The sequence below is a fragment of the Myotis lucifugus genome, unplaced genomic scaffold (assembly GCF_000147115.1).
Source record: "Myotis lucifugus unplaced genomic scaffold, Myoluc2.0 scaffold_12, whole genome shotgun sequence".
Classification (NCBI taxonomy): Eukaryota; Metazoa; Chordata; class Mammalia; order Chiroptera; family Vespertilionidae; genus Myotis; species Myotis lucifugus.
This window is the reverse complement of record NW_005871060.1, coordinates 2,525,908-2,553,327: the sequence shown is the minus strand read 5'-3', so window position 1 is coordinate 2,553,327 and position 27,420 is coordinate 2,525,908. Positions and strand designations below refer to the sequence as shown.

At 37.4% G+C, this 27,420-nt stretch overlaps 1 protein-coding gene and 1 pseudogene across 1 annotated transcript in view; both read right to left on the bottom strand.

The window, feature by feature from the left end:
* Nucleotides 1-27,420, bottom strand: part of CUNH4orf22 (chromosome unknown C4orf22 homolog) — a 520,196-nt gene that overhangs the window by 448,545 nt on the left and 44,231 nt on the right. The gene's annotated exons all lie outside the window — the stretch shown is intronic.
* LOC102429654 lies at nt 4,020-4,653 on the bottom strand (annotated as a pseudogene).

Genomic DNA, 27,420 nt, shown 5'->3' with positions numbered 1-27,420 from the left:
CCAAAATATAGCTCACTATCTTACTCGTGTTCTAAAAAATGGAATAGAGAAAGGCTGATCAATGAAACATACTTTCCTTTTAAATACAGACCAGATTTTGTACCCACCTGGCCTCCTTATATCCCATTGGCCAGATATTAGTCATGTGGCCACACCTAACTGAAAGGAAGGTAAGAAAAGTACCTTATATAGCAAAAAATCAGTAGCTATATCTCTCTTAAAGAAGGAAAGAATAAAAACTTGAGTACAACTAGCATTAGCCATTCATTCATATGGCAACCCTAATATTCACGAGAACCTCTCTCCTTCTCATAAGATAGTTTGATCACCTCCACAAGGGAAAAAATTCCAAAGCCCTATTGGATACTGTACCCAGCTAAAAGTCTCTCCCTTCTGGATGTATGAAAATCAATACCCTTAATTTGATTTTGCCTCTGGTCTGGCTCCCAATTAAGCATGGATGTGGAGCCTCATGGTTTGGCACCCTATACACTAAACGTATGTTCATGCGTCCCCAACACTCTGAATAATCAAGGCGTGTGAAGAAGGTGAGTACAGCAAACTAAACTGACCCTACTGAGCAAGGAGGATTGGGAAGCATACAACAGTCACTGGGTCATGGCAATAATCAAATCCTACTAGTAGGAGTTACAAATATTCCCTGATCCAACAATAAGGTAATTCCTTTTGGTTGGTCTCATTGGAAGCCCTTGATTCTGCTTTCTGGAAAGAAATGTGGATTTTCCTCCAAAGCCCTCAATTCTACCCCCTGAAAGGTGTTTTACTATCCTTTGTCCTCGCTTGCAATGAATCAGGTAGGTATTACAGGGACTGCTCTTCTTAGAGACTGCAATGTTTTTGCTGGTCTGGATTTGGCAGCCCAGGAATTTCCTAGGGGGTTAAATAATTACAGGCTTTTCCAGGCTATGTTGTTGTTCTTTACCCATACAATTCCCTCAAAACCTTAGCAAGCTTCCAGGCAATTTGTTTTGGATTAACTCCATATGTAAGTAACTATAGCCAAAGATCTAATCTAGATGTAGTCTTTTAGACTGAAGATGCTTGTCTTTTCCTTATTACTCCGTGTGGCTTGCTTACCCCCTCTCTGGATGGAAGGTACATCCAGGCTATCTGAATCATTTTGTTTGGGTGGAAAATCAATACCCTTAATTTGATTTTGCCTCTGGTCTGGCTCCCAATTTTGGCAGAGCATTGAGCTTATCTCCTACTAAGGCAGTGGCTTTGAAGCTACCAATTATAATTGCTTTGGTTTGGAGTACAGAATGAGTTGACTTTTTCATACCTTAAAGGCCTCAAATTATAGGACTCTCAGTGAAATTATTTTGCTAACCTGACATAAAGAGCCCCTCTGAACCGAACTGTATTCCTTTCCGCCTCTGCTTGCAGACTGGCTAACTCTAGCCTGAGTTCATCTCTGTCAAAGGATTTTGCTGGGAGAGCATGAAGCAGCCAACACACATCAGCTTTCCTATGATTTCCCCTAATGTCATCTAGGGTCTCAGTTACCATGTGGCCTGCCGTCTAAAATAAAGCAAGCAGCAATTGTATCAATGCTTGGCTCCACATATCAGAGTTCCATCAGCTTTAGCCTCCAATATCTAGGCCTCTGCTTCCTGCCTCCTGCTTCCCAACTGCTAAACATATTATGCCACATATGTAGGTCATGCCACTTTTTGCACCCCATTCCTGGTATCAAATTCTATTTTAATTAGCATGTTGGTTTGGAATGTGTAACAGAGACCCAAATGTAATACATAAAGGAATCAGAGGTTTAGTCCTTTCACATTATGGAGGTCCAGGGCACCCAGGCCCTTTCTATCATATAGCCCTGTCGTCTGTCAGATATTGCTCTTATCCACATGGTGCAACATAACTTATCACCACACTTTTCAAAGCAGCAGGATGGGGAAAGGTGGCAGAGGGGCATCCCTTCCTCTCTTTAAGAAAGGTCTGGAAGCTGCACACATCACCTTTCCTATGTGGGAACATGGGAAATGTAGTCTTTACATTGTAGCCACATGTCCTGCTACAAAACAAGAGTCCTTTCATTATAGGAGAACAGGAAGAGCATGGTGATCAGGGAACAAAAAAGTAGTCCTCACTACAAACTCAAAACAAGTGGCATCATTTATTTGGATCTAAGATATCGAGGGTCTTGTGAACCAATATTTCTAACAATAAAAATGAAGTTGACTAGACATTATTTTAAGAACAGCTGCTGGTCTAATAATATTTACAGAAAATTTTTACAAGGTATAACATCCAAAATATAAATTTTGATATAAATAGATATAAATTTACAGTTTACTTTTTACATAATAGGCATTTGAGAGATAGTTGTTGAATGAAAAAATAAACTGACCAATTAACAAATACTTATTGAGAACTTGCTGAGGCCATAATAACTGTGATAGACACCAAAGAGATGTTTTTAAAAAAGTATGACATATGTTCCCATAATAGAAGAATTTGGCAGCATTTTACTTGATGATACTGGTGAAAGTGTTAAATACATCTAATAAAAGTATAAAATAATAATTTCAAATAATTAATATAATAATGATAATGTATTAATATAATAATCAAGACTTTTTTTAAATGTTCAATGATTGTCTAGAAAATAATGCTTTTCTAAATTTGAAAAATGTTCTTAAAATAACTTTAAAATTTCAAATAAAATACACTTAGATATCCTCTTTTTAACTTGCTCTGAAGAGTGACAGTTACTCCAAGGGCAAATGAATTAATTGGTACTTTTTAAAAGTATTCCAATAGTTTATTAGAAAGAATGTAGGCATTTAAAAAAATCCCCATGGTCATGAACATAAACTGAGGTTTTCAACCCTGGTACAAGCTGGATCAAAAGAAGAAGGAAGAAGAAGGAAGAAGGAAGAAGGAAGAAGAAGGAAGAAGAAGGAAGAAGAAGGAAGAAAAAGAAGAAGAAGAAGAAGAAGAAGAAGAAGAAGAAGAAGAAGAAGAAGAAGAAGAAGAAGAAGAAGAAGAAGAAGAAGAAGAAGAAGAAGGAGAAGAAATACAAAATCCAATAGTGTATTAACATTTTTTCACTCATTTGCCATACTGACAGTGCCAATACAAATTTGGCCTAAACATACAGACTCTCAAGCAACAATGTACAGCCTTTCTTTGTTCTCCATGCTAAGAGAAATAAAAGTTTAAGGGTCAAACAATACCAAATGTACAGGCTTTAAAAGCCATCCTAGAGCATTTACTAGTTTTAGCTAAGACGCATTTGGAACACTGACAAGTGGTCATTTATGTACAATAACATGAAGTAAATTTTTTGAAAAATAAAACTTTAGTGAAACAATCCTGAAGAATATACCAGAACAACATGCTACTAGTTTATGTTATCAACCAATTGGTTTCAGCCAGTTTGAGTCCATGTTCTAAAATGTAAAACTTAGTTATCTTTCTGTAGTCCAAGAGCTTCCTATCATATCAGTATCTATGTTATGAAGAAATGAGACTTAGGTGAAATGTTTTTATATATCACAAATGCCTAAGACCTTGGCAGTGTCATGGAAGTCGGAGAAATGTTCATGCATAAGATTATTGCCTTAGCTGACTTAAAACTGTGCCATACAGTGGTAAATATCAACCCTTAATAAATTCTTTAAGAAAACAAACAGGTTGACAAATAGGTTAAAGGAGGCAAATGCAGCATCTGCCTCTGCAGTGGTTCTCAACCTTCTGGCCCTTTAAATACAGTTCCTCATGTTGTGACCCAACCATAAAATTATTTTCGTTGCTACTTCATAACTGTAATGTAGCTACTGTTATGAATCATAATGTAAATATCTGATATGCAGGATGGTCTTGGGTGACCCCCGTGAAAGGGTCGTTCGACTGCCAAAGGGGTCACGACCCACAGGTTGAGAACCGCTGCTTTAGAGCTATCAACTCAGGAATTTTCTCAATTAGGAAATCTTGCAGGGGAGTTATTTTTCTTTTCCAAGATCCGGTGAGGACAACATTCCTTACTCCAGATCTGGCATTTTTTTTCATCATCCCTATCTTGTGAATCATCACCTGCTCCATCTACTTCTGGTAAATCTACATCTTTATCACCACACATGTTGTCCATCATCTCAGAGAAACAATCAAAATTAGACATGTCTTCATCTGAATCATCTTCCTGGTCTTTCTAATTATTCAAGACCACACTAAGACAATTAAGCTTTGCCCTTTCTTTTGTTAAACTTGGCCATGATTGGGCAGCTTCTCATTCTCCTAAACAACATAAATTTGATCTCCCAGTTATTTTATGCTTGGAATCACTTGGATCAATACCATGAAAAACATTAATTTCATTAAAATTATCACTTTCTCCAAGACAATTGAATATAGTTTGGATTTTTCCAAATTTACATTAACATTTTTACTGTCTTCAACACAAAATTCAATGAAGACACACAGTTCCTCCGAATGATTGTACCACTTTGCAAAAGTAGGCTGGCTGCACGGTGAACAGGGCCTTGGTTTCCGGTGAATGTGTGGTGGGCAGTGACTCCACTCCCATGGTGACTCCGGTGTTTTCCCCCTAGCGGGGCCCCTTCTCACTTCGCTCAGGCAATGGCTGCAGCACTGGGGCCCAGAGAGAGCGCCACTCATGTCAGGGGGAAGAGGAAGTGTAGGAAAAGGTATCAAGGACAGAGAATGAACTGCGAGTGTGAGTGTGGGAGCGAGGTGTGCGTGGGAGCCAAGGCTGGTGAACTTGTATTTTTATGTAATTTTTACATTATAGCAAATAAATAATCTATACTTAAACTTTTAATGAAAAGTAATGACACATTTAGCACAAAATTATGACAAGTAATTATTTAAAGTTAAAATGTTTTCAAGTGATTTAATCAATAAGAAATAGGTGAACTAGTATTTGTTTGCAAGCATTGAAGCCACTTGTGCATTTGTATGAAGAATAAAATAATCTGTTTATAGTTTTGAGGAAAGCAAACTTGAAGCAGTACTTTTTTAAGGTAAAGTATTCTCATTTCCCCACAAATGTTTCTGTCTTCTATCCTTCCATCTGAGAAGCAGAATTTAGCTTTTACCACAAACCCTTTTTAGGAATACATGGCTGTAGTAAAATGCGTGGTTTAATCACTCGGGTACATGACACATCCATATTGTTTCCACAAAATAACACTTTAGGAGAAATTACACATCTTTATAAAGCTTTTCATATCCCTTTTCTCTCTATAGTGTTGGATATTTGGGAATTAACAGATTTGGAACAAAATTAATTAAGTACAATAGGCACAGAAAAACAATTGCTCATTATCTGCTATGCCATACCATTTTTTTGAAGCCTCTTTGATGAAAGTAAATTTTTTGTTCTTTGAGAGCAGTCATTTAGTACTCTACTGGGCATACAAAATAAGGAACAAGGCTGAGAAATAGGGGGAGAGATCAACCAAAGTACTTGTATGCATGCATATAAACATTACCAATGGACACAGACACCAGGGGGGTGAGGGCATGAGCAGGAGGGGGAGGCAATGGGGGGATAAGGAAACATACGTAATACATTAATCAATAAAGAAAGAAAACAAAAAGATGAAAGGAAAAAATAAACTATGTGTTTACATGTCAAAAAAATACATGTTGCTGAAAATAATCTGGGAAAGATGTGAAGTTAGGTATCTTACTCCCCTCCGTCCAACTCCAGATTCCCATTAACATGAACAAAAATACATAAAATATAGGTCAAACATTGTATGAATACTGGAAACTTCATGCCAAAAAAATACATTCCTTTAGAAATAACATAAATGAAATAAATGAAAGAAAACTAAGTGCTGATTCCCAATATTTTATCATCATAAAATAGTTTCCATCTTTATTTGCTTTTAGATTTTTCTATATCTATTTATAAGTGAGATTCAGACATTCCTTTCTTTATTGATTTACAAATATGGCCATTTTACATAATGTTTTGCAATGACACATTACAAATTACAGCTCTTAATCCCAAATCAACTTCTTTCAAAAATAATATTTAATTATATTAAAAAACATAGATGAAGTCCACTGGAATCACAATAGTCATGCAACATTTCATAGCTTGGTCCTACACTTAAAAATCAAATTTTATGCTCAATATACATCGAGTGGCCAGATTATTATGACCACCTGATGTTTGTAGGCAAATTAGCTATAATTTCACGCTGAAGTTGCTAGAAGGCCAGACCATTATAAATAGGGAAGCAGGTTGTTTACCACGACAGTAGGAGTGATTTTTTTTTCTGAAGATATGGGTAAACAACGCAATTTAACAGCCTTTGAATGTGGGATATATTTGAATGTGAGTGGCCAGATTATTATGACCACCCCATCAGCACTTCGTTGGGACACCTTTTGCCTTCAATACTGCGGCGATTCTTCTTGGCATTGACTCCACGAGATGTTGAAAGGTGATGCGAGGAATCTGACACCATGCCTGATGAATAGCTCTGTCCAGTTCTGTGAGATTTGATGGCTGTGGAACCAGCTGCCTGATGGCTCTTTTAACTTCGTCCCACAAATGCTCAACTGGATTGAGATCTGGTGATTGTGGGGGCCATTTAAGCAAGGTAAAGTCTCCCTCATGTTCTTGAAACCACTCCTGCACAATACGAGCATTGTGGCATGGCGCATTGTCTTGTTGGAAGAAGCCATCTCCATTGGGATACGCCATCAACATGATAGGATGAACTTGATCAGCAATGATACTTAGGTATGTTGTGCTATTCAGCCGTTGTTCCGCACGAATTAAAGGGCCCAAATCATGCCAAGAAAACATGCCCCAAACCATAACACTGTCCCCACCAGCTTGAAGGGTTGTACTCATGCATGTGGGGTGCATGCTTTCATGCTGTTTCTGTCAAATTCTCACTCTACCATCTGCATGATGCAACTGGAATTGTGATTCATCGGACCACATGACTCTTTTCCAATGATCAACTGTCTAATCCTCGTGTCGAATCTGAGACGTTTTATCTTGGTACTGCAGACAGCAAACGTGTTCGAACAGGCCTTTGGCTTCTGTATCCCATATGATGTAGTGTACAGCTAATCTGCCTACAAACGTCAGGTGGTCATAATAATCTGGCCATTCAGTGTGTGTGTGTGTGTGTGTGTGTGTGTGTGTGTGTGTGTGTGTATCCCACGTTCAAAGGCTGTTAAATCGCATTGTTTACCCATATCTTCAGAAAAAAATCACTTCTACTGTCGTGGTAAACAACCTGTTTCCCTATTTATAATGGTCTGTTCCTCTAGCAACTTCAACGCGAAATTATAGCTAATTTGCCTACAAACGTCAGGTGGTCATAATAATCTGGCCACTCAGTGTAAGTTTGTATATATGAATGTGGTATAAGATTTTCATAAAGAAGAGTTTATAATTGAAAATTACATAAAATTTCAGCACCATAGTCACCAAAATAAATTAACAAGTGAAGAATGATGATGGCCTGGTTAGAATACAACCATAACATATCATTAAATAAATTAAAAGCAGAAACATTTCTAGAAAGTTCCTACTTATATTTTATACTGATATATATATATATCAGTATAGGTGTTTCCATTATAATATCTTACCATTAATATAGTTGTCTAAGATTTTTATATTCTCAAAGATACATTTCTACTTTCTCACCAAATTTTAGGCAAAAGAGTCTGTGAGTCTTTCAATTAAATATGCCCTATTGTTTCAGCAAGGCTAATAAAGAGTCATCTTGTTCAGATAAATAACTCTAGAGCAATTAGTTAGTCCCAGCTGATGACTGATTTTATAATATTAGTTGAATATTGGGTGGGATGCATGGAAACCTACCAGAATTTTCCTAGGCTCTTTGCCAGAGAGAATTCTTGTCAAGAAAAACAGTACTGTGATTTCAACTTTGAACTCTGAACTGTACATTGTGTGAACTTGTCAAATACTCAGCCCACAAATAACCTCATGCTCTTTCTGAAAAACTTGCCAAATGCAATGAATCTGATTTAGTGGAAAAAAGTGTTTAAGGCCAAGAAAAATACACACATTGTGTATAGAGTGTCAATAATTTTGGAAATATTAGTTTACCTCGATTCATGATTTCATTTTAAAAGAATGCAGTGTTGTTTCTGCTAAAATATTTTTACCATAATTAGTTCATTTCTCTCCCAAGGAAACATTGTCTTCATATATTACTACATTTGTACATTATTTTCTTATACTAATTAATTCAGATGGTTAAGACATGATGCTACTAAGGTCAACATTTCTGATTCTACACCCATTCCCATGCAGATCACTTAAATTATTAAAATTACACCCCATGACATAAATCCTGCCCACACCACTTTATAGGTCAAATAAGGCCCCTCTACCAACTCCTTGGCCCTCCTCGGCTCCCATGTGCATGAACCACATGGTCCTGGGGCTTCAATAAAGTTTCCTTTTCATTGATTGGAGCAGTAAATATATATATGACCTAAATATACCAATTAAAAGACAACGAATGGCAAAGTGAATTAAATACCATGGACTAATTATACGCTGTTGGAGGGGCTAAAAGAATAATTTTTCCTCCCACCTTGTAAGTTCTTCTGGCTGGGCTAATAATCAAATTAACAGAGATAGATTAACATGAGAAACTACATAAAGTTTATTATGAATGTATATGCCATGGGTGCCACACATTGGAAGTTGAGGTATATATGCCATTTTGGATAAAGGACAAGGAAGGAATGGAGATCTGGGTTTTCAAAGGGGAAGTAGGCAAGTCACAGGTGGACACAAAATTGACAATGGGACAGAGGAGACTATAGCAGAACAGGTTTTCACATGGATCCTTCTTTGTCCACCATACTTCAAATAGGCTAAGGTAAAAATGCTAACCACTTCTGGTTTGGCACTGCCCAATTCAATTTTTTTGTTCAAATAAACTGTCCCTCAAAATTGGTCACATTTTTTTTTCTCAGTATTTCTTGTTTCATTGCTTCTAATGATTAAAGGCCAGTGAGTGGTAAAAGCATCCTTGCCTGCAACTCACTACCGGAGTATGCAAAAATAAAGTTAGTTTCATAATGTTTCTGCCAGATGTATAAACATTTATAGTTCTGTAAACTAGCCCTTGGGCTCTCCAGCAAGAGCCTCATATTAAAGATGGATTCAGAGACAAACAGCATTCTGGGGGCAGGATTAGCTGACCTCAGCATCCCCCTCCTTTATGCAGTAAAATAAAGGACTGAAGAAAGTCTACAGATCTGTGTCAATCTAAAGAGATTAAGCTGTTGGATGCCCCCACTTTTCTTACCCCAGCCACACAAAGTAGTGGTGCTTGGATAGTTTCTACCCAACCCACCTGTCTTGAAAGCTCCTATTTCATCAATAAAAAATTATGTCTAACATCACTTACGCTAGTTAACATAGTTTACCATCTCATTTTATCCATATAGCCACCCTCCTAGTAGCTATTACCATTGCCCCCGTTCTATATATGAGAAAACCGAGGCTTAGAGCTATTAATACCTTCCAGCTATTAATACCTTCCCCATTGATATCCTGTTATTAAGTGAAATCAAGTTGCAAACTCAGATACTCTAGGCCCAAATGCTTGCTCTTAACCATTTTTGACCCACTGATTCTATGTTTAATAAACACTCCAGGCCCCTTCCCCTGGAGATTCTGATTCGGCAGGCCTGGGGGACCCAAAAATCTACTAAGCAAGGGAACCTCCAAGAAGGTTCTATGAATAGGCAAGTTTGGGAAATTCCACACTATGCTATGCTGAATCTCTAAAAATTATAACATAAATGTAACCTAAATGCTAATATAATATGTAACCTAAATTCATATATTCTGGCTTTTAAATTCACTTTTTTTTATGAAGATGAAGAATAGCAGATAGTCTTTAACCTTCGTATATTTTCCACCTTTTAGAAAATTGTTAGTGAACTCCATATCTACAGTCTTCCAGAAAACATAGCAAAACATAATATAATGGTCATATTAAACATAAACACACACACAGGAGCCCAGCCAGTGTGGCTCAGTGGTTGAGCATCAACCCATGAACCAGGAGGACATGGTTCAATTCCCAGTCAGGGTTGCAGGCTCAATCCCCAGTAGCGGGAGTACAGGAGGCAGCCAATCAATGATTTTCTCTCATCATTGATGTTTCTATCCCTCTCTGCCTCTCCCTTCCCCTCTCTGAAATCAGTAAAAACATATTTTTAAAAAAATTAAAAAAATAAATAAAGAAAAATAATGGCTAATAAGAATAACACTTTTTTCTTTCATAATTTGCTTTAAAAAATAACTGAAGTAATCTCTATTAAATAATTATTGAATATATTTAGGTAAATAAATGTGGAAACAGTTAACATGTTAAATGTCAGACTGTTTATAAAAAATCAAATTAAAAAATACTAAAGCTCTAGGAACTCTGTTAACTGTCCTTGATGCTGTTGGTGAAGAAGAAGAATTTTTCCTCTATCCTCCTAGATTCTTGGCCGAGACCTCCCCATGAAATAAAAAACATATTAATAGGAGAAAAATAAACAAAAGTTAAATATTCTGTATACCCCCTATATATAAGAGTTAGACCAAGGAAAACTGAGTAACTCCCTAGAATGACCCAAGCCACCACCTTAAATACCATCTCCAGCTACAGATAAAATAAGATGTTGTGGGGGAGGGGAGTCAGTTATGGGAGGTTATCAGGAAAAGCAAGGTAAACAAGGATAAGAATGTTATTCAGATTTAGGTCATTGTCTCTCCATTGAGAGAGTTTCTAGAGATTTAACCCTCCTCCTCTTCCTGTCTTGGAGAGGGAGACACCCTTAACAAATAAGAGATTTCCCTTATAAATGTAAATATCCCTTACAAAAGGGTAGCTTCCACTAAGTGTTCAGAGCTTTTCTGGCATCTGCTGCTTAAAAAATAATCAGCTCACGATACTCCTAATACCAAAAAAGTGTATTTGGGGTAGCAAGTTCCGTTCCCCTTCACTGGTCAATTTTGTTAAATATACTGATGTTATAAAAATTTTAATATATATAGTTATTGACTAAATGATGCTTTTCTCTTCTCTATATTTGCACAAAAATACAACTTCATCTATACATTTAGACACACACACACACAGCATTTCTACTGAGATCAACTTTCTTCCAGCTTGATTACCAGACATTTTCACTTTAACTTAAGAGTCTGCTATTTTTACACAAGACTATAATCATCCCCCAGTGTAAAATCACTATTCAGGCCATTCAACACCGTATTTTTTACAAACAACTCCACAATAAAGGAAATGTTTTTAAACAGTGAATATGGAACAAGGCAACATGTGATTAAAATTCAATACATTATCTCTTTCAAATTTTATTACTGCAGGTGCAGAACACAACTGTTCAGAGGCTTGCTAAGGGCAAAGTTCCCTTTCATTGAAAACAATTCTGTTTATACACCTGTGTTTACAAAGATTCTAAATGAAAAGACCTAGGAAGAGATAATGGAACAAGAAATAACACTAAACGTTGTCTTCACAGAAGCCTAAATCAGTCCTTCCCCAAAGAAAGGAAGGAGAAAAATCCTTGTATCTACCAAAGGTATCCCCAGAGATGCGTGTGTTCTCAAAACATTATGTGTGGTAATAAATGCATTGGATTATAAGGGGGAAATATTTGTATCACTCCCTAATGGAGAAATAGTTACCAGGAGCAAGAGTTAAGAATTTGCTCTGTGTCATTTGTTATATAGTTATCATTTTCAATTCAACAGGTATGTATTAAGTACCTATTATTCATTCAACAAATATTTATTGAGAGCCTACCATACGGTATACAATGTAAAAAAATTATGAGAAATTATGGGATAGGCTTTGCAAGATGTAAAAAGAAAATGACATAGAAAGTAAAAATGCTAAGTACAGCCTATAATCCAATTACTATTACAAGGCGCACTAAACACCTGCTACCCAGAATAATCCCCAAAACTATGACAATTCAAAAAGAAGTAGAGAGGTACACTGATGCAGTAAAAGCTTGTAGTGTCTTCCTTATGCCTGAGACTATCCTATGCCAACTTACTTGTTTGAATATTTTTTTCTTTTTTTTAATTTAAAATTTTAAACACCCAAAGAGTGAGAATAATATATTAAGTCCCCCAACCATCACCCCGCTTCCACAATTATCAATGTCTTCTGTCAATCATTTTATCTGTCATCTCATTCTTCCCCTCCCCTCCTATGTTAAAGGAAATCTCACATGTCATATCATTTCATACTTATCTCTAACAAATAAAGACTTAGAACACCTGTGCACATATTATATTATTCTCACATGACAATTTATTACAACATTTAATTTCTTAAAAACAATTCAAATTCAGCCCTAGCTGGTTTGGCTCAGTGGATAGTGTAGTGTGCTGACAAAAGGGTCCTGGGTTCAATTCCAGTCAAGGGCACATGCCCGGGTTGCAAGCTCAATCCCCAGTGGGGGATGTGCAAGAGGCATCCCTCATCATTGATGTTTCTATCTCGCTCTCCCTCTTCTTTCCTCTATGAAATCAATAAAAATATATTTTAAAAAGAAAAAGAAAAACAATTCAAAATTAAATTTCTTTTTACTATATAATACTATCTTATCATTAATGTTTTTCACCTACTTAATTTAACTTACTTACTGCATTTTTTACCTGCCTTATTTGACTTAACATTCTATAAGAATTTGATTATAGAATTGAGTTCACTTTGAAATTTCTCAAAACCATATTTTTAAGTATATTTTTATTGATTCCAGAGAAGAAGGGAGGGAGAGATAGAAACATCAATGATGAGAGAGAATCATTGATCAGATGTCTTCTGCATGCCCACATTCCTGCAACCCCCTACTGGGGATCAAGCCCACAACCTGGGCATGTGCCCTGTTGGGGAATTGAACCGTGACCTCCTGGTTCATAGGTCGATACACAACCACTGAGCCATGCCGGCCAGGCTAATACAAATTCTTTCATGCTGAATCCATCATTCCTTAGGAAGCTGCCTCATCCCTGGTGCCACCCATGAATGCTAGTTCACAATGACTCTCAAAAGATGACATTGTACTATATTGGTGATAAACACAAAAGCAACTTTTACCCAGAGCCTGCAGGAAAGTGTGAATGATAATTCCCTTTCTGGTCATGTGAAATCTATCTTTGGGATTTTATAATGTAGAACAAACATCTTCCAATAATTCCTCTTCTTCAACTCCTCAGGCTATCATCACTGCATTCCTAGAATGTGATCTTACATGTTAAAACTTCAACCCCATCTTCCACACACCACCATAAGTGGGCAGATAAGGGGAAGAGCCATGGGCAGAGAGAGAAGAGCCCGCTGGAGCAAGGAACGTCCCTCTCTTCCAACATGGCTTAAGGCAAACCAGGGTTCCTTTTCAGGTTTCCTTTTTTCCTTTCACTCATTTGTTCTGCAAATATTTGTGGAAAATTTCTTCTTGCCTGACACTGTGCTCTTTACTTTTCCACTGCTTTCTGACTTACCCGTGCTCCCCCCCGCCCATTTTACTGAGTTATAATTGACATAACAGTGTTGTAAGAGTTTAAGGTATACAGTATAATAGACTGACTTGCACATATTGTGACATGATTACCACAATAAGTTTAGTTAATATCTGTTAATACCTATTATCTTATATACAAAAAAGGGGAACAATGTTTTTCCTTATGACGAGAAGTCTTAGGATTTATTCTCTTAATAACTTTCAAATACACCACACAGCAGTGCTAACTACAGTCATCATGTTGTACATTACATCCCAGTACTTATTTATCTTATAACTGGAAGTTTGTACTTTTGATCACCTTCCTCCAATTTCCCTCCCCCCCACCTCTGGTAACCACGAATGTGATCTATTTTTTTTTTAATAATTTTTCTTTTCTTTCTTCTTTTTTATTTAGATTCCACATATAAGTGAAATCACACAGTATTTGTCTTTATCTGAATTATTTCACTTAGCATAATGCTCTCAATGTCCATCCATGTTGTCACCAATGGCAGGATTTTCTTCTTTTTTATGGCTCAATAATATTCTATTTTATATTGTCAGGGCCCAGAGCAGGCCACACCAAAATATCCCGCAATGGCATATCATTACCTGAATTAAAGTTACTTGGCAGCCAGTGTAAGAAGAGTACATTAACCCCTCCCCCTTGTCTCTTTGAATGCAGGAAATAAATCTCCCCTCTGAAAGGTGCCCAGAGTCAACCTCCTCACTAGAGCTAAGAGATCCATGGCCCAAGAGCCTGTATAAACAAACCTTGTCTCATTATTAATTTACTACGGAGGCCAAACTTTGGATTCCTCACTAAGGAATACCCAAACCTTAGATTCCTTTCTAATGAGCACTAACTTTTTCTTTGTCCTGTCAATTCTTCACAAATGTATTATTTCTTTGTCTAGAAAAGTATCAAATGCTGGCTGACTAGTTCATCGTTTCTCATTTCTTGGAGCATTATTGATGATTCTCCTATGTGTACACATTGTATTTTTTTTCCTACTGTTAATTTGATCTTGTGTCAATTTTATTATTAGTTCAGCCATAAAAACTTAAGAAGGGGAAAATTCTCCCCTTTTCCTGACAATATGTATGAACTACTTTTTCTTTATCCACTCATCTGTCAATAAATACTTAAGTTGTTTCCATGCCATGGCTATTATAAATAATGCTGCAATGAACATGGGGGTGCAAATATATCTCTTCGACATAGTATTTTTGTTTTCTTTGGATATATTCCCAAAAGTAGAATTGCTGGATCATATGATAGTTCTATGTCTAGTTGTTTTTTTGTTTGTTGTTGTTTTTTGAAGAACTGCCATACTGCTTTTCATGGTGTCTGTATCAATTTAAAATCTCACCAACAGTGCACAGGGTCCCCTTTTCTCCACATCCTCACCAATATTTGTTATCACTGGTCTTTTTTTATGATAGCCATCCCAAAAGGCACGAGATGATATCTCATTGTGGTTTTGATTTGCATCTCCCCAATGATTAATAATGTTGAATACCTCTTCATGTACTGTTGGCCATTCATATATCATATGTAGGAAAATGTCTGTTCAAATCCTTTGCCCAAGTTTTAATTGGATTATTTTCTTTTTTGCTAGAGTTGTATGAGTTCTTCATATATTTTAGCCATCAACTCCTTATCAGATATATGATTTGCAAATAATTTTTCCCATTGTAGGTTGCCTTTTTGTTTTGATGATTATTTCTTCTGCTCTGCAGAAGTTTTTTAATTAGATGTAGTCCCACTTCTTTATTTTTATTTTTGCTTGTGCTTTAGATATCATATCCAAAATCATTGCCAAAACCTCAAGAAGGTTTTTTTCCATGTTTTCTACTAGGAATTTTATGGTTTCTGTTCTTTAATCCATTTGAGTTCATTTTTATGAGTGATATAAGATAGGAGTCTAGTTGCAATTTTTACAAGTGAATATCCAATTTTCCCAGCATCATTTACTAAAGAAACTATCTTTTCTCCATTGGGTATTCTTGTCAAATGTTAGTTTATAATATAGAATATTTCTTAAAATAATGTTTTCAAAAATATTAGATAAGTTATCAGTAAATGTTAATTATTTAGAAAGCTGCTATACCAAGACCACAAAATGTCATAAAGTACTAGATATATTGGTTTCCTAATTTATCAACATAGAAATCAGTTTGAATTTAAACTGGTTTAAAATCTAACTTTAGTTATTTATTCCACAATTGCATATGACAATATACAAAGTACCATGCTAAGGATTAGGAGGGGGGCAGGGGACTAAAACATAGCCTGTGTCCTCAAGGAGGCTATAATCTAATAAAAGTTCTAAAAACCTTACATAAGCAATGACAATGCAAAACTGAATGTGACTTATTATTAGAAAATACAGATAAAATAATATTATGTCGCCCGCTGGTGTGGCTCAGTGATTGAGTGTGAACCTATGAACCAGGAATTCAAGGTTCAATTCCCGGTCAAGGCACATGCCTGGGTTGCAGGCTCCAGCCTCAGTAGGGTGTGTGCGGGAGGCAGCCTATCAATGATTCTCTCTCATCATTGATATTTCTATATCTCTCTCCCTCTCCCTTCCTCTCTGAAATCAATAAAAATATCTCTTTAAACAGGTAATAATATTATGTCATGAGATCCCAGAAGAAAAGGTGAATAGCACTATCAAGGTATATCAAGGAAGGCTTCCAGAAGTGTTTCAGTATCTATGAGTTTGTTCCCATTTTGTTTATTTTGTCCTTTAGATTATACATATAAGTGAAATCACATGGTATTTGTCTTTGTCTGACTTATTTCACTTAGCATAATACCCCCTTAGTTCATCCACACTATCACAAAAGCAAGATTTCATTCTTTCTTATGGCCTAGTATTATTCCATTGTCTGTACAAACTGGTAGTTACGAACTAGTCACGGAGATATAAATTGGAAATATAGTCAATAATATTGCAATAAGTATTTATGGGGCCATGTGGGTACTTGAACTATCAGGGAGACCACTCTATAAACTATATTATTATCTAACACTATGCTGTACATCTGAAACCAATGTAGAGTAGCACTGAATGTAAGCTATAATTGAAAATTTTAAAAATAATAATAAAATTAAATACAAAAAACAAATGTTTCAGCTGGTCTTTGAATGATGGACAGGATTATATGTAGGTAGATTAAGAGAGAGGTCATTTTAGTGAGAGCAAAGTTGTGCCTGGCACAGAGCAGGCCCCAACACATAGTTACTCAGCAAATTAACAAACAGGCATATGAAAAGGCATAGAAGCAAGCCAGTCCATAGCCCATGGGAGGTACAGGGAGCAGTTCATGTGGGTGAATGTGAATACAAAGGGAGGTTGTGGGGAAATAAGAAAAGTAGGCTGGCGCAATGGGTGACGAGAAGCTAGACAAAAGGCACACTAGAGCTGTGTTTTAGTGAGACAGAACAGGACATGAAAATCTAAGGGTGGAGACAAGTGTTAGGAGCCCCAGAATTGTGGGACACATAACCATTTCCTACATCATAATGCATCGCCCTCCATTTTGGGGGTGAAGTACTAACCCTTTAATGTAATGGAATATGAAACACAATTGGATTTCAAATTTCCACCCAAATGTGAAACTAATCCTTCTCTAATAGTAAAAATGACCTATAGTATCAAAATATAAACACACACACACACACACACACACACACACACACACTGCCACCTGGAGGAAAGTCCATCACTGTGACATCAGAGCATTTACCCTTCATCTCAGTTCCCAGTTTGGGGCTACTTTCCTGTTGGTAAGCTGCTGGTGATAGAAGTCCTGCCCCCGTGCTTTCCTTTCCCAAAGGTCAATGTTTTGAGCCTCTACCAAATCCCCAGGCTGTAACTTCTACACATGGGAAATCATTATAAATTAATCTTTAAGTCAGTAATTATAACACGATGATGCAATTTATAAAATATCTTGGCATATTATCTGGTTTGCTCATTATAATAGCATCTTTTGAGAATTGTCTTCATTTTACTCAAATCAGTAATTGGTAGGATAAAGTTTATGGAAAGATCTTGAAATGTCATAGAGAAAATTGCTTTATTTCCGACTAGAGGCGTGGTGCACAAATTCATGCATGGATGGGGTCCCTTGGCATAGCCTGCAGGGATTGGGCTGAAACTGGCAGTCCAACGCCGCCTGCTGCTCCCACTCACCCCAGCCCCGCTGTGCCTGCCATGGGCTCGCGCCCAGTCACTCCTGATCAGGAGAGGCTCACACCACTGCAGCGGTGCTCGCCAGCCATGAGCCCTGCATCTGGTGCCCATCCTGAAGGGGGTGGGGGTGGTGGGATGCCCTTGCCGGTCCAGGATCTGGATCCATCCCACTGACCTTCGCGCCAGTTGTGGGGAGCCACCTGGTGGCCACTTTTATATCATTTCTTCCTTGTGGAGCATCTAGGGAGGGGAAGCGGCCACGGTGCCTGAGGCCAACTTCCAGGAGGCCAGAGGCACAGGCCAATTGGTGCCTGGCCAGTTCTCCAGAGATTGGACCTGCACGACTACTGAGGGAGTGAGTGGCTCCCGCCGGACTGGTGAGCCGCCAGGACGGGTCGGTCAGCTGAGCAGCGCTCCCACTGTGGGAGTGCAATAACCACCAGGGGGCAGCTCCTGTGTTGAGCGTCTGCCCCCTGGTGGTCAGTGTGTGTCACAGTGACCGGTCAACCGGTCGTTAGGTCGTTTGGTCACTTAGGCTTTTATATATATAGATGGGCAAAATTGTGTAGATTTAAAATGTCACTTAAATGAATAATCCTGCCACTTATACCTACAGTGAGATTCTGTAATATCTATGCCTACTTTTAACATGTTTTCAACTACATGTCCTAAATTATAAATCTTCAAGGAAAAGATAGTACATACTTTATCAAAACCTAACAAAAAAAGTAAAAATGAAATATATATATATATATATATATATAGTAAATTATAATCAAAACAGAGTCTTGACATATGTAACACAACCAAATTTTTCTAAATTTCTTTATTAAGGTATTACATATGTATCCTTACCCTCCCATAACACCCCCCCACTCATGCCCTCACCCCCCTGTTGTCTGTTTCCATTGGTTAGGCTTATATGTATGCATACACGACCTTTGGTTGATCTCTCCCCCTTACCCCACCCTCCCCTACCTTTCCTCTAAGGTTTGACGTTCTGATTGATGTTTCTCTGTCTCTGGATCTGTTTTTGTTCATCAGTTTATGTTCATTATATTACATAAATGAGTCAGATCATGTGATATTTATTTTTCTCTGACTAGCTTACTTCGCTTAGCATAATGCTCTCCAGTTCCATCCATGCTGTTGCAAATGGTAAGAACTCTTTCTTTTTTTTTACAACAGCGTAGTATTCCATTGTGTAGATGTACCACCGTTTTTTAATTCACTCATCTGCTGATGGGTACTTAGGCTGTTTCCAAATCTTAGCTATGGTGAATTGTGCTGCTATGAACATAGGGGTGCATATATCCTTTCTAATGGGCATTTCTAGTTTCTTGGGATATATTCCTAGAAGTGGGATCACTGGGTCAAATGAGAGTTTCATTTTTAGTTTTTTGAGGAAACTCCATACTGTTCTCCACAGTGGCTGCACCAATCTGCATTCCCACCAGCAGTGCACGAGGGTTCCGTTTTCTCCACATCCTCGCCAGCACTTGTAGTTTGTTGATTTGGTTTTTTTTTGTTGTTGTTGTTGTTTTGTTTGTTTGTTTACATATATTTTATTGATTTTTTACAGAGAGGAAGGGAGGGGGATAGAGAGTTAGGAACATCGATGAGAGAGAAACATCAATCAGCTGCCTCTTGCACACCCCCTACTGGGAATGTGCCCGCAACCAAGGTACATGCCCTTGACTGGAATTGAACCTGGGACCTTTCAGTCCGCAGGCCGACACTCTATCCACTGAGCCAAACCACTTAGGGCTGATTTGTTGATAATAGCCATTCTGACAGGTGTGAGATGGTACCGCATTGTCGTTTTGATTTGCATCTCTCAGATGATTAGTGACTGAGCATGTTTCATATGTCTCTTGGCCTTCCTTCTGTCTTCTTTCGAAAAGTATCTATTTAGGTCCGTTGCCCATTTTTGGGTTGGGTTGTTTATCTTCATTTTGTTAAGTTGTATGAGTTCCCTGTAAATGTTGGAGATTAAACCCTTATCGGTGATAACATTGGCAAATATGTTCTCCCATGCAGTGGACTTTCTTACACAACCAAAATTTTAAATGGCCAAGTCAAATGGAACATCATAAAGATACCCCATAATTAAGCTGTTTCTAATATAACTTTTTTTAAATAACTCTGGGGTGTCAGGTTTCCTAAAATGTGGGTATCAGCTGGTTTTCTAGCCTTTATACTAGCGACAATTTGTACTTGCTTTCAGCAACCTTTGGAGAAAAGAATGTTTTTCAAAAAGCCAATAGAGAGAGAATGAGAAGAAGCCACAGACTTGAAGAAAACATTTGCAAAAAGCACATCTGATAAAGAACTATTTTCCAAAACATACAGAGAACTCTTCAAATTAAATAACAGGAAAACAAACAACCTGGTATTTTAAAAAAATGATCCAAATATCTTAACAGATACTTCTCCAAAGAAAATAAACAGATAGCATCTGAAATGATGCTCCACATTGTATATCATAAGGAAAATGCAACTTACAAAAACAATAGGATACCACTATACACCTATTAGAATATAGAAAATCCAGAACACTGACAATACCAAATGCTGGAGAGGATGTGGATCAATAGGAACTCTCATTCATTGTTGGTAGAAATGCAAAAAGGTACAGACACTTTGCAAGACAATTTGGCAGTTTGTTACAAAACTTAACATACCCTAACCATATGATCCAACAATTATACTCCTCGGCATTTACCCAAAAGAGGTAAAAACTTAGGTCCACACAAAAACATGCACAGTGATATTTTAATCATAATTGTCTGCTTTAATCATAACTGACAAAACTTAGCAGCAACTGAGATGCCATTAGATAAATGAATAAACAAACAAACTGTGGTACATCATGACAATGGAATATCATTCAGCACTCAAAAAAAAAAATGAACTTTTGAGCCATGAGAAAACATGGAAAAAACTTAAAAGCAAATTATAAGAGAAAGAAACCAATGTGAAAAGGCTGCATACTGTTGTATAATTACAACAATATGACATTCTGGAAAAGACAAAACTATGGAGACAGTAAAAACATGAATGGTTGCCAAGGGTTGAGGAGTGGATAAATATGCAGAGCACAGAGGTTTTTTAGGGAAGTGAAAATACTCTGTATGATACTGTAATAAAGGATACATGTCACTATACATTTGTCCAAATCCATTGAATGTACAACATCCAGAGTGAACCATAATGCAAACTATGAATTTGGGGTGATTCTGATGTGTCAATGTAGGATTATCAATTGTGACAACTGTACCACTCTAGTAAGGAATGTTAACATTCGGGAGGCTGTGCATGTGTGGGTTACAGTCAAATTCCTCTCAATTTGGCTGTAACCCAAGAACTCCTGTAAAAAAAATAAGTCATTAATATAACATACAATATGATAGGATATATAGGATAGGATAGGATAGGATAGGATAGGATAGGATATATAGGATAGGATATGACATGAGAAAAACAAAATTCAAAAATTTACTTCATTCAGATTGAATATGTTGAGATAGGATTAATGTTATACAAATTAGTAATCCATATACAGATGGCAGTAATTTTTTATGTATTTTATAAATTTTTACAAGAGTATTTTTTTATTTAGCCTCCTTTGCAGTATAGATTTGGCTGGGGGAAAACTCAAGAACATAAAATTAGTAGCAACTTCTCAGTCTCTTAAGTCATATTTCAGGCTGGAACTATACTTTAGCTAATCTAGAAAAATTGCCAAATTTTCATTATATATGTTGTCACAGCCACAACTATAATACCAAGTAGTAGTAATGATAGAGTTATATTTTCATTTTACCTGGACTTAAGTTAGAAAATATTTATGGTACAGTCACTACCCTTTTGTTAGGTGAATATTTTTATAAAGACATAACCCATGTCTTTATGTTATGAATTTTATCCAAATTCATTCATAGAATTATTGCTTCAGTACATCTGTGTTCCAGCCGGTAGTCAAAATCATAGGGTCAAAATGGTAAACCAAGTGTCACTCTTTATGGTCCTTACCAAAAACCTATATGAAACTATTCACATAAAATATAAATACCAAAATGAAGAGTACATAGAACTAAAATAACTATGTTAAGAAATTCATTTAAGCTACCCTAAGAGTAGTTCCATGTGGATGTTGTGGGTGCAGGGGGTTAGAAATAGAAGATGAAACCTATTAGGATATATTATATACCCTTCAGAGGATGGGGCAGGGAGGGTTCCATGACCTTGACTATACTTTAGCCACAGCATTACTCCTGCAACTGTTTTATCCTGTGGAACTGCACATGAGATTTCATTTGTAAGAAGATTCTGCTGAAGAGAAGAGAAAAAACTTTGAAAAATCACAAGTTGTCAAAACCACAGTGAGATGTCAGCTCACACCTTTTAGAATGGCTATATCTATACTAATCTATACTAATAAAAGGGTAATATGAGAATTAGACCAGGAGACCTTCCAGAAGTCCTTCCAGACAAAGCCATGGTGGAGGGGCCAAGGCAGAGGTAATTAGGGGTGATCAGGCCAGGAGGAGAGGGCAATTGAGGGTGAGCAGGCCGTCAGGGGGGGCATTTGGGGGTGAGCAGGCTAGCAGTGGGGGGCAGTTGGGGGTGATCAGCCTGGCAAGGGGGGCAGTTGGGTGCGATCAGGTTGGCAGGCAGAGTGGTTAGGGGCAATTAAGCAGGCAGGCAGGTGAGCGGTTAGGAGCCAGCGGTCCCAGATTGCGAAAGGGATGTCCAACTAGGCCTAAACGTGCAGTCGGACATCCTCTGAGGGGTCCCAGATTGGAGAGGGTGCAAGCCGGGCTGAGGGACACCCTCCCCTGTGCATAAATTTTGTGCACTGGGCCACTAGTATATATATAAAAGCCTAATATGCAAAGTGTCCCCTCAGGAGTTCGACCAGGAGACCTGGAGTTCTCTTGCTCGCTATGACATGTGCTGACCAACAGGGGGCAGCGTGGAATGAAGGACGGCCCCAGCCAGCAGCTGGCAGCCAGGGAAGGGAGGCTCCAGCTGGCAGCCAGAAGGCTCTGATTGGCCCTGATCGCTAGCCAGGCCTAGGAACCCTACCCATGCATGACTTTCATGCACTGGGCCTCTAATTATCAATAAGACAAAAAACAAGAAGTATTGGATAGCATGTGGAGAAAAGAGAGTCCTCATCCACCATTGGTGGGAATGCAAATTAGTGCAGCCACTATGGAAAAAGATATAGAGCTTCCTCAAAAAATTAAGACTAGAACTACCATATGACCCAGTAGTTCCTGAATATTTACCTGAAAAATATGAAAACACTTATTTGTAAGGATATATTCATTGCAGCATTATTTGCAATAGCCAAGACAAAGAAACAATCTAAGTCCATGGCAGATGATTGGATAAAGATGTGTGATCTCACACATAACACACACACTCACACACACACACACACACACACACACACACACACACACACCCATTCGAAAACTACTCAGTCATAAAAAGATAAAATACGGACATTTGCAGCAACATGGATGGATCTTGAGAGTATTATGCTAAGTGAAATAAGTCAGAAGGAAAAGGACAAAAACTGTATGATTTCACTCATGTGGACTATAAAACAAAAAGTAACAACAAACTAATAAAAGGAAAAAATCATAGATACAGACAACAGAATGGTGGTTACCAGAGGGGAAGTGTGATGGGGAAGAGATAAATGGGTAAAGGGGCCAAAGAAAGGGTGAATGAAGGAAACCAGACTTTGTGAAGTGAGTATACAATAGAGTACACCAACATCATATTATAATGTATACCTGAACATTATACGATGCTATTAATCAATGTTACCCCCAGTAAATTTAATTTTTTAATTAAACATTTTAAATCACAAGTTGAAACCAATCACTCAATTATACTTCCATTTGAAGTTACTAAGCTATTATTCCAAAGGCTGGAATTTACTCAATTTAATCAAAAACAGTACTAAATGTGAACAGTGTTTTCTTTAACACACAAATATTAACACTACTAGAGGCCCAGTGCATGAAATTCTTGCACAGGTAGGGTCCCTAGGCCTGGCTGGTGATCAGGACCGTTCGGGGCCTTCCAGCTGCTGGCCAGGGTCTCCCTTCCACAGCTGCCAGCTGCTGGCCGGGGCCTTCCTTTGTTCCATGCTGCCCCCTGGTGATCGGCACATGTCATAGCGAGCGAGCGAACTCCCGGTCTCCCAGTCGAACTCCCAAGGGGACAATTTGCATATTAGGCATATATATACTTTTGACTCTTAAACACTTTAATACTCCATTTTAAATCTTGAGGTTGGGAAATGCATATCCATTGCATTGTCTAATCACCATCCCAATCAACTGAGATGACTTTAACTAGGTATTTGATAAAAGAGTGAATAAACAGATGGGTGGATAAGTGCATGTATCAAGGTGCTATTTCTTGATGTTCATAATCCACCATATAACTGAGCTATATATCTACATGTTACTGTATTCCTCAGAATCTCCATGGGCAAAAGGTGCTGGGAAATAAGTCCCTATTTCTCACACTGCACACTGTCTGTGCCCACACATCTCATAGTTATCCTATTTAATACAAATCCTTTAGCTCTCGCTCCATAAGCAAGGTCCATAGCACCATACTTGCCGAATCAAAATGAATCTCTCTCTCCTCTGTGCTTCTGGAATATGTTGTTTATACTTCTCTTGTACCAGTTGGCACATTCTGCTTTATGCAATACATTTATTTGAATTTATGGGTTACTCTCCTCTCTGTATTGTAAGTTCCTTAACAAAGGGATTTTTCGCACTTAACTTTTATCCCAACACCTGTCATGCAAAATACATTCACTTAGTAGTAGCTTATAACAAACATATATTTATTTGAATTATAAAGGGGTTATGATTAGTGTTTAATAAGCAAATAGTAAGAACTGTATGTTGATTCAGACTATTAATCAGAAATAAGGTGCAGGAAAGATTGGGACAATTGAAATAACCATTAGGAGATTCTGCATAGACAAGTGGTCTCAAATACAGAGGCAGCTCAGTATGAGACTTAAAGCATTGTCACTAGATTGCCTGGGTGTGGATGCTAACTCTTCCGTTTCCTAGCTGGGTGAGTTGCTTAACCTCTCTGACTAAGTTTCTTATTCCGTATAAGGGGTCTAATACAGCCCTTAAAACTCAGAGGATGATTATGAAGATTAGATGAGATAATACCTGCAGAGCACTTATTTTAATACCTGTCATATTGTCATACAGAAAGCAAACCACTGCACAGAATACACCATAAACAATGCCCTCTGGGGGCACTGATAGTGAATTATTATTAATTCAATATATAGCTGTTCTCTCTTACTCTTTACTGTGAGGTAAAAAAAAGTCTAAATTATGGAATGCTAAAGAGAAACTGGGCAAAGAGAAATTTTATACTAGAAAATAACACTCAAAGGTTCAACACATCTCTGCTTGATAAGCTTCCCAAGAATCAGATGACTTCACAGCAACAAAACACTAACAACAACAAAAGAATGGTGAAAGAGGTCATACTTCTACTACCCTAACAAAATAAAAGTTCATAGTATGTAACCCAGATTCTTAAAAACTTTTTCTTTGAATAAACAAGTAAAAAAGGTACCATGATCCTAAAAACCAGATAAATGCTGTAGCATGTTAATTGCTAATTTTAATTTTCAAATATTTTATATCCCATTTATCTATCTGGATATTCCCAGAATTATTTTTTTATTAGAAAGACAAAGATTCAGGTTAAGTTAATTCTAAACAAACTTTAAGCAGTGATAACATTAAATGAAGTGATGATTGAGAACAGTAAGAATCAGTGAATTGAGCACCAAATTATTCATATAAGTTACTATGCAAATTTCCTATAGTTATATTATATTATCATTTTACGATTACCTTAATGGTAGAAGTTTTCAATATCCCATGTCACTCAGGCCTTTCATTAGTCTAGATCAGTGGTTGGGGAAACTGCGGCTCGTGAGCCACATGCAGCTCTTTGGCCCCTTGAGTGTGGCTCTTCCTAAGCCTTGGGAGTACCCTAATTAAGTTAATAACAATGTACCTACCTATATAGTTTGTTTAAAAAATTTGGCTCTCAAAAGAAATTTCAATCGTTGTACTGTTGATATTTGTCTCTGTTGACTAATGAGTTTGCTGACCACTGGAGATGCTCAAACTCAAAAACTTACTTGAATTGTAAAGCTTTTATGATTCATGAAGCCATCACTCAATTGCCTAATTATGGATCAAATGGCCAAAGGAAATAATTATCCTGTGCTGCTCTGGCAGAAGGAAGCAATTTAATTATGACACATACTCCAAAACATCACCAAATTTACCCTAAACCTGGTCCTCATTCATGTAACACATATTTCCTTGTTTTCCTAGTGTAGGTTATTCTTTTTTGGAGCTCATTCTAATTCCTAACATTAACAAAATCTGCCAGTGTCAATGGAAAATACTTCTAAATGTATGAAACTTCTCCTTACAATAGAAAAAAAGAGCCAAGAAGGTTAAGGTTTGAGTTCTGCCTTTGTCACTAACTCACTGAAGGAACTTACGCTAATAACTAAAGTCTCGGTTTCTTTACCTGTGAAAATAGAAACCCTCCACCTTCCTGTGATTGAGATAATTTAGTTCCATGCATAACCATATAACAGTAGCTAGGATAATTTCCTGAATTATCATTATAGATTCAGAAAGCTCAGAACAGAAAGACCACATGTCACTAATTCTTATGGAGTTAGGAGACCAGGGATACTCAGGGGAACACCAGATAGCTCTTTGATCTCTGCCTCTGCTGAATCCTAACTCCCATCCTTGTATAAACACTCCTGACTATCTTCTAGGCAACTCCAAAAGAGTGGAAACAACATGCATAGAATCTCAGAGTTAGAAGAGTTTCAAGAGATATAGGGAAGGTCCCTGCACAGAGGTGGACAGACAACCCACTCAAGGCAGATGGTGTTAAAGATCTCTAAGGATATAACTTCCCCATATTCCTTGGTTACCTGTTTCAATATTCAATCCCTACTTTATAGTTGTGTCCATCTTTACGACCAACTGAACTGTTTCTCTTGCTACAATTTAAAAGTATTTCCTTTTATTTGGTCTCCTGTGGAAGTAAAGAACATCTGTTCTGCATCTTTCATATAATAACCTTTCAAATACTTGAAGACAGTTAAATCACCCCTTGGTCTTTACTTCTCCAAGTTAAACAGTTCTGATCCCACTGAGCCCTCTCTTAGGAGCTAGTCCCCATTCCTTACATCACTTTTGCTGATCTTCGCTGGACCTTCTCCAGAGTCTCCATATATTCATTGCCAAACGAAAAGACCAAAATCGAACACAGCAATAATGCCAAATAAAGCAGAAGGATTACTTTTCACTTCTGTATCCCTCTCTTGATAAAACGTTCCAAGTGGTGTGCTTGCCCTTTTTTCCAAAAATATATTGCTCTTTCTAATCCTCTTTGCTTTGTAATCATATATACTATCATCTTGTGGTACCTTTCTCCAAGGCTCATATTAGATTTCAGGTGCTTCAAATAATCCCTCCCTGTGAGTGAGGGCCACATTTAGAAGCACACAGCTTCAGAACATTTTTCTACCTCCTATTAAACT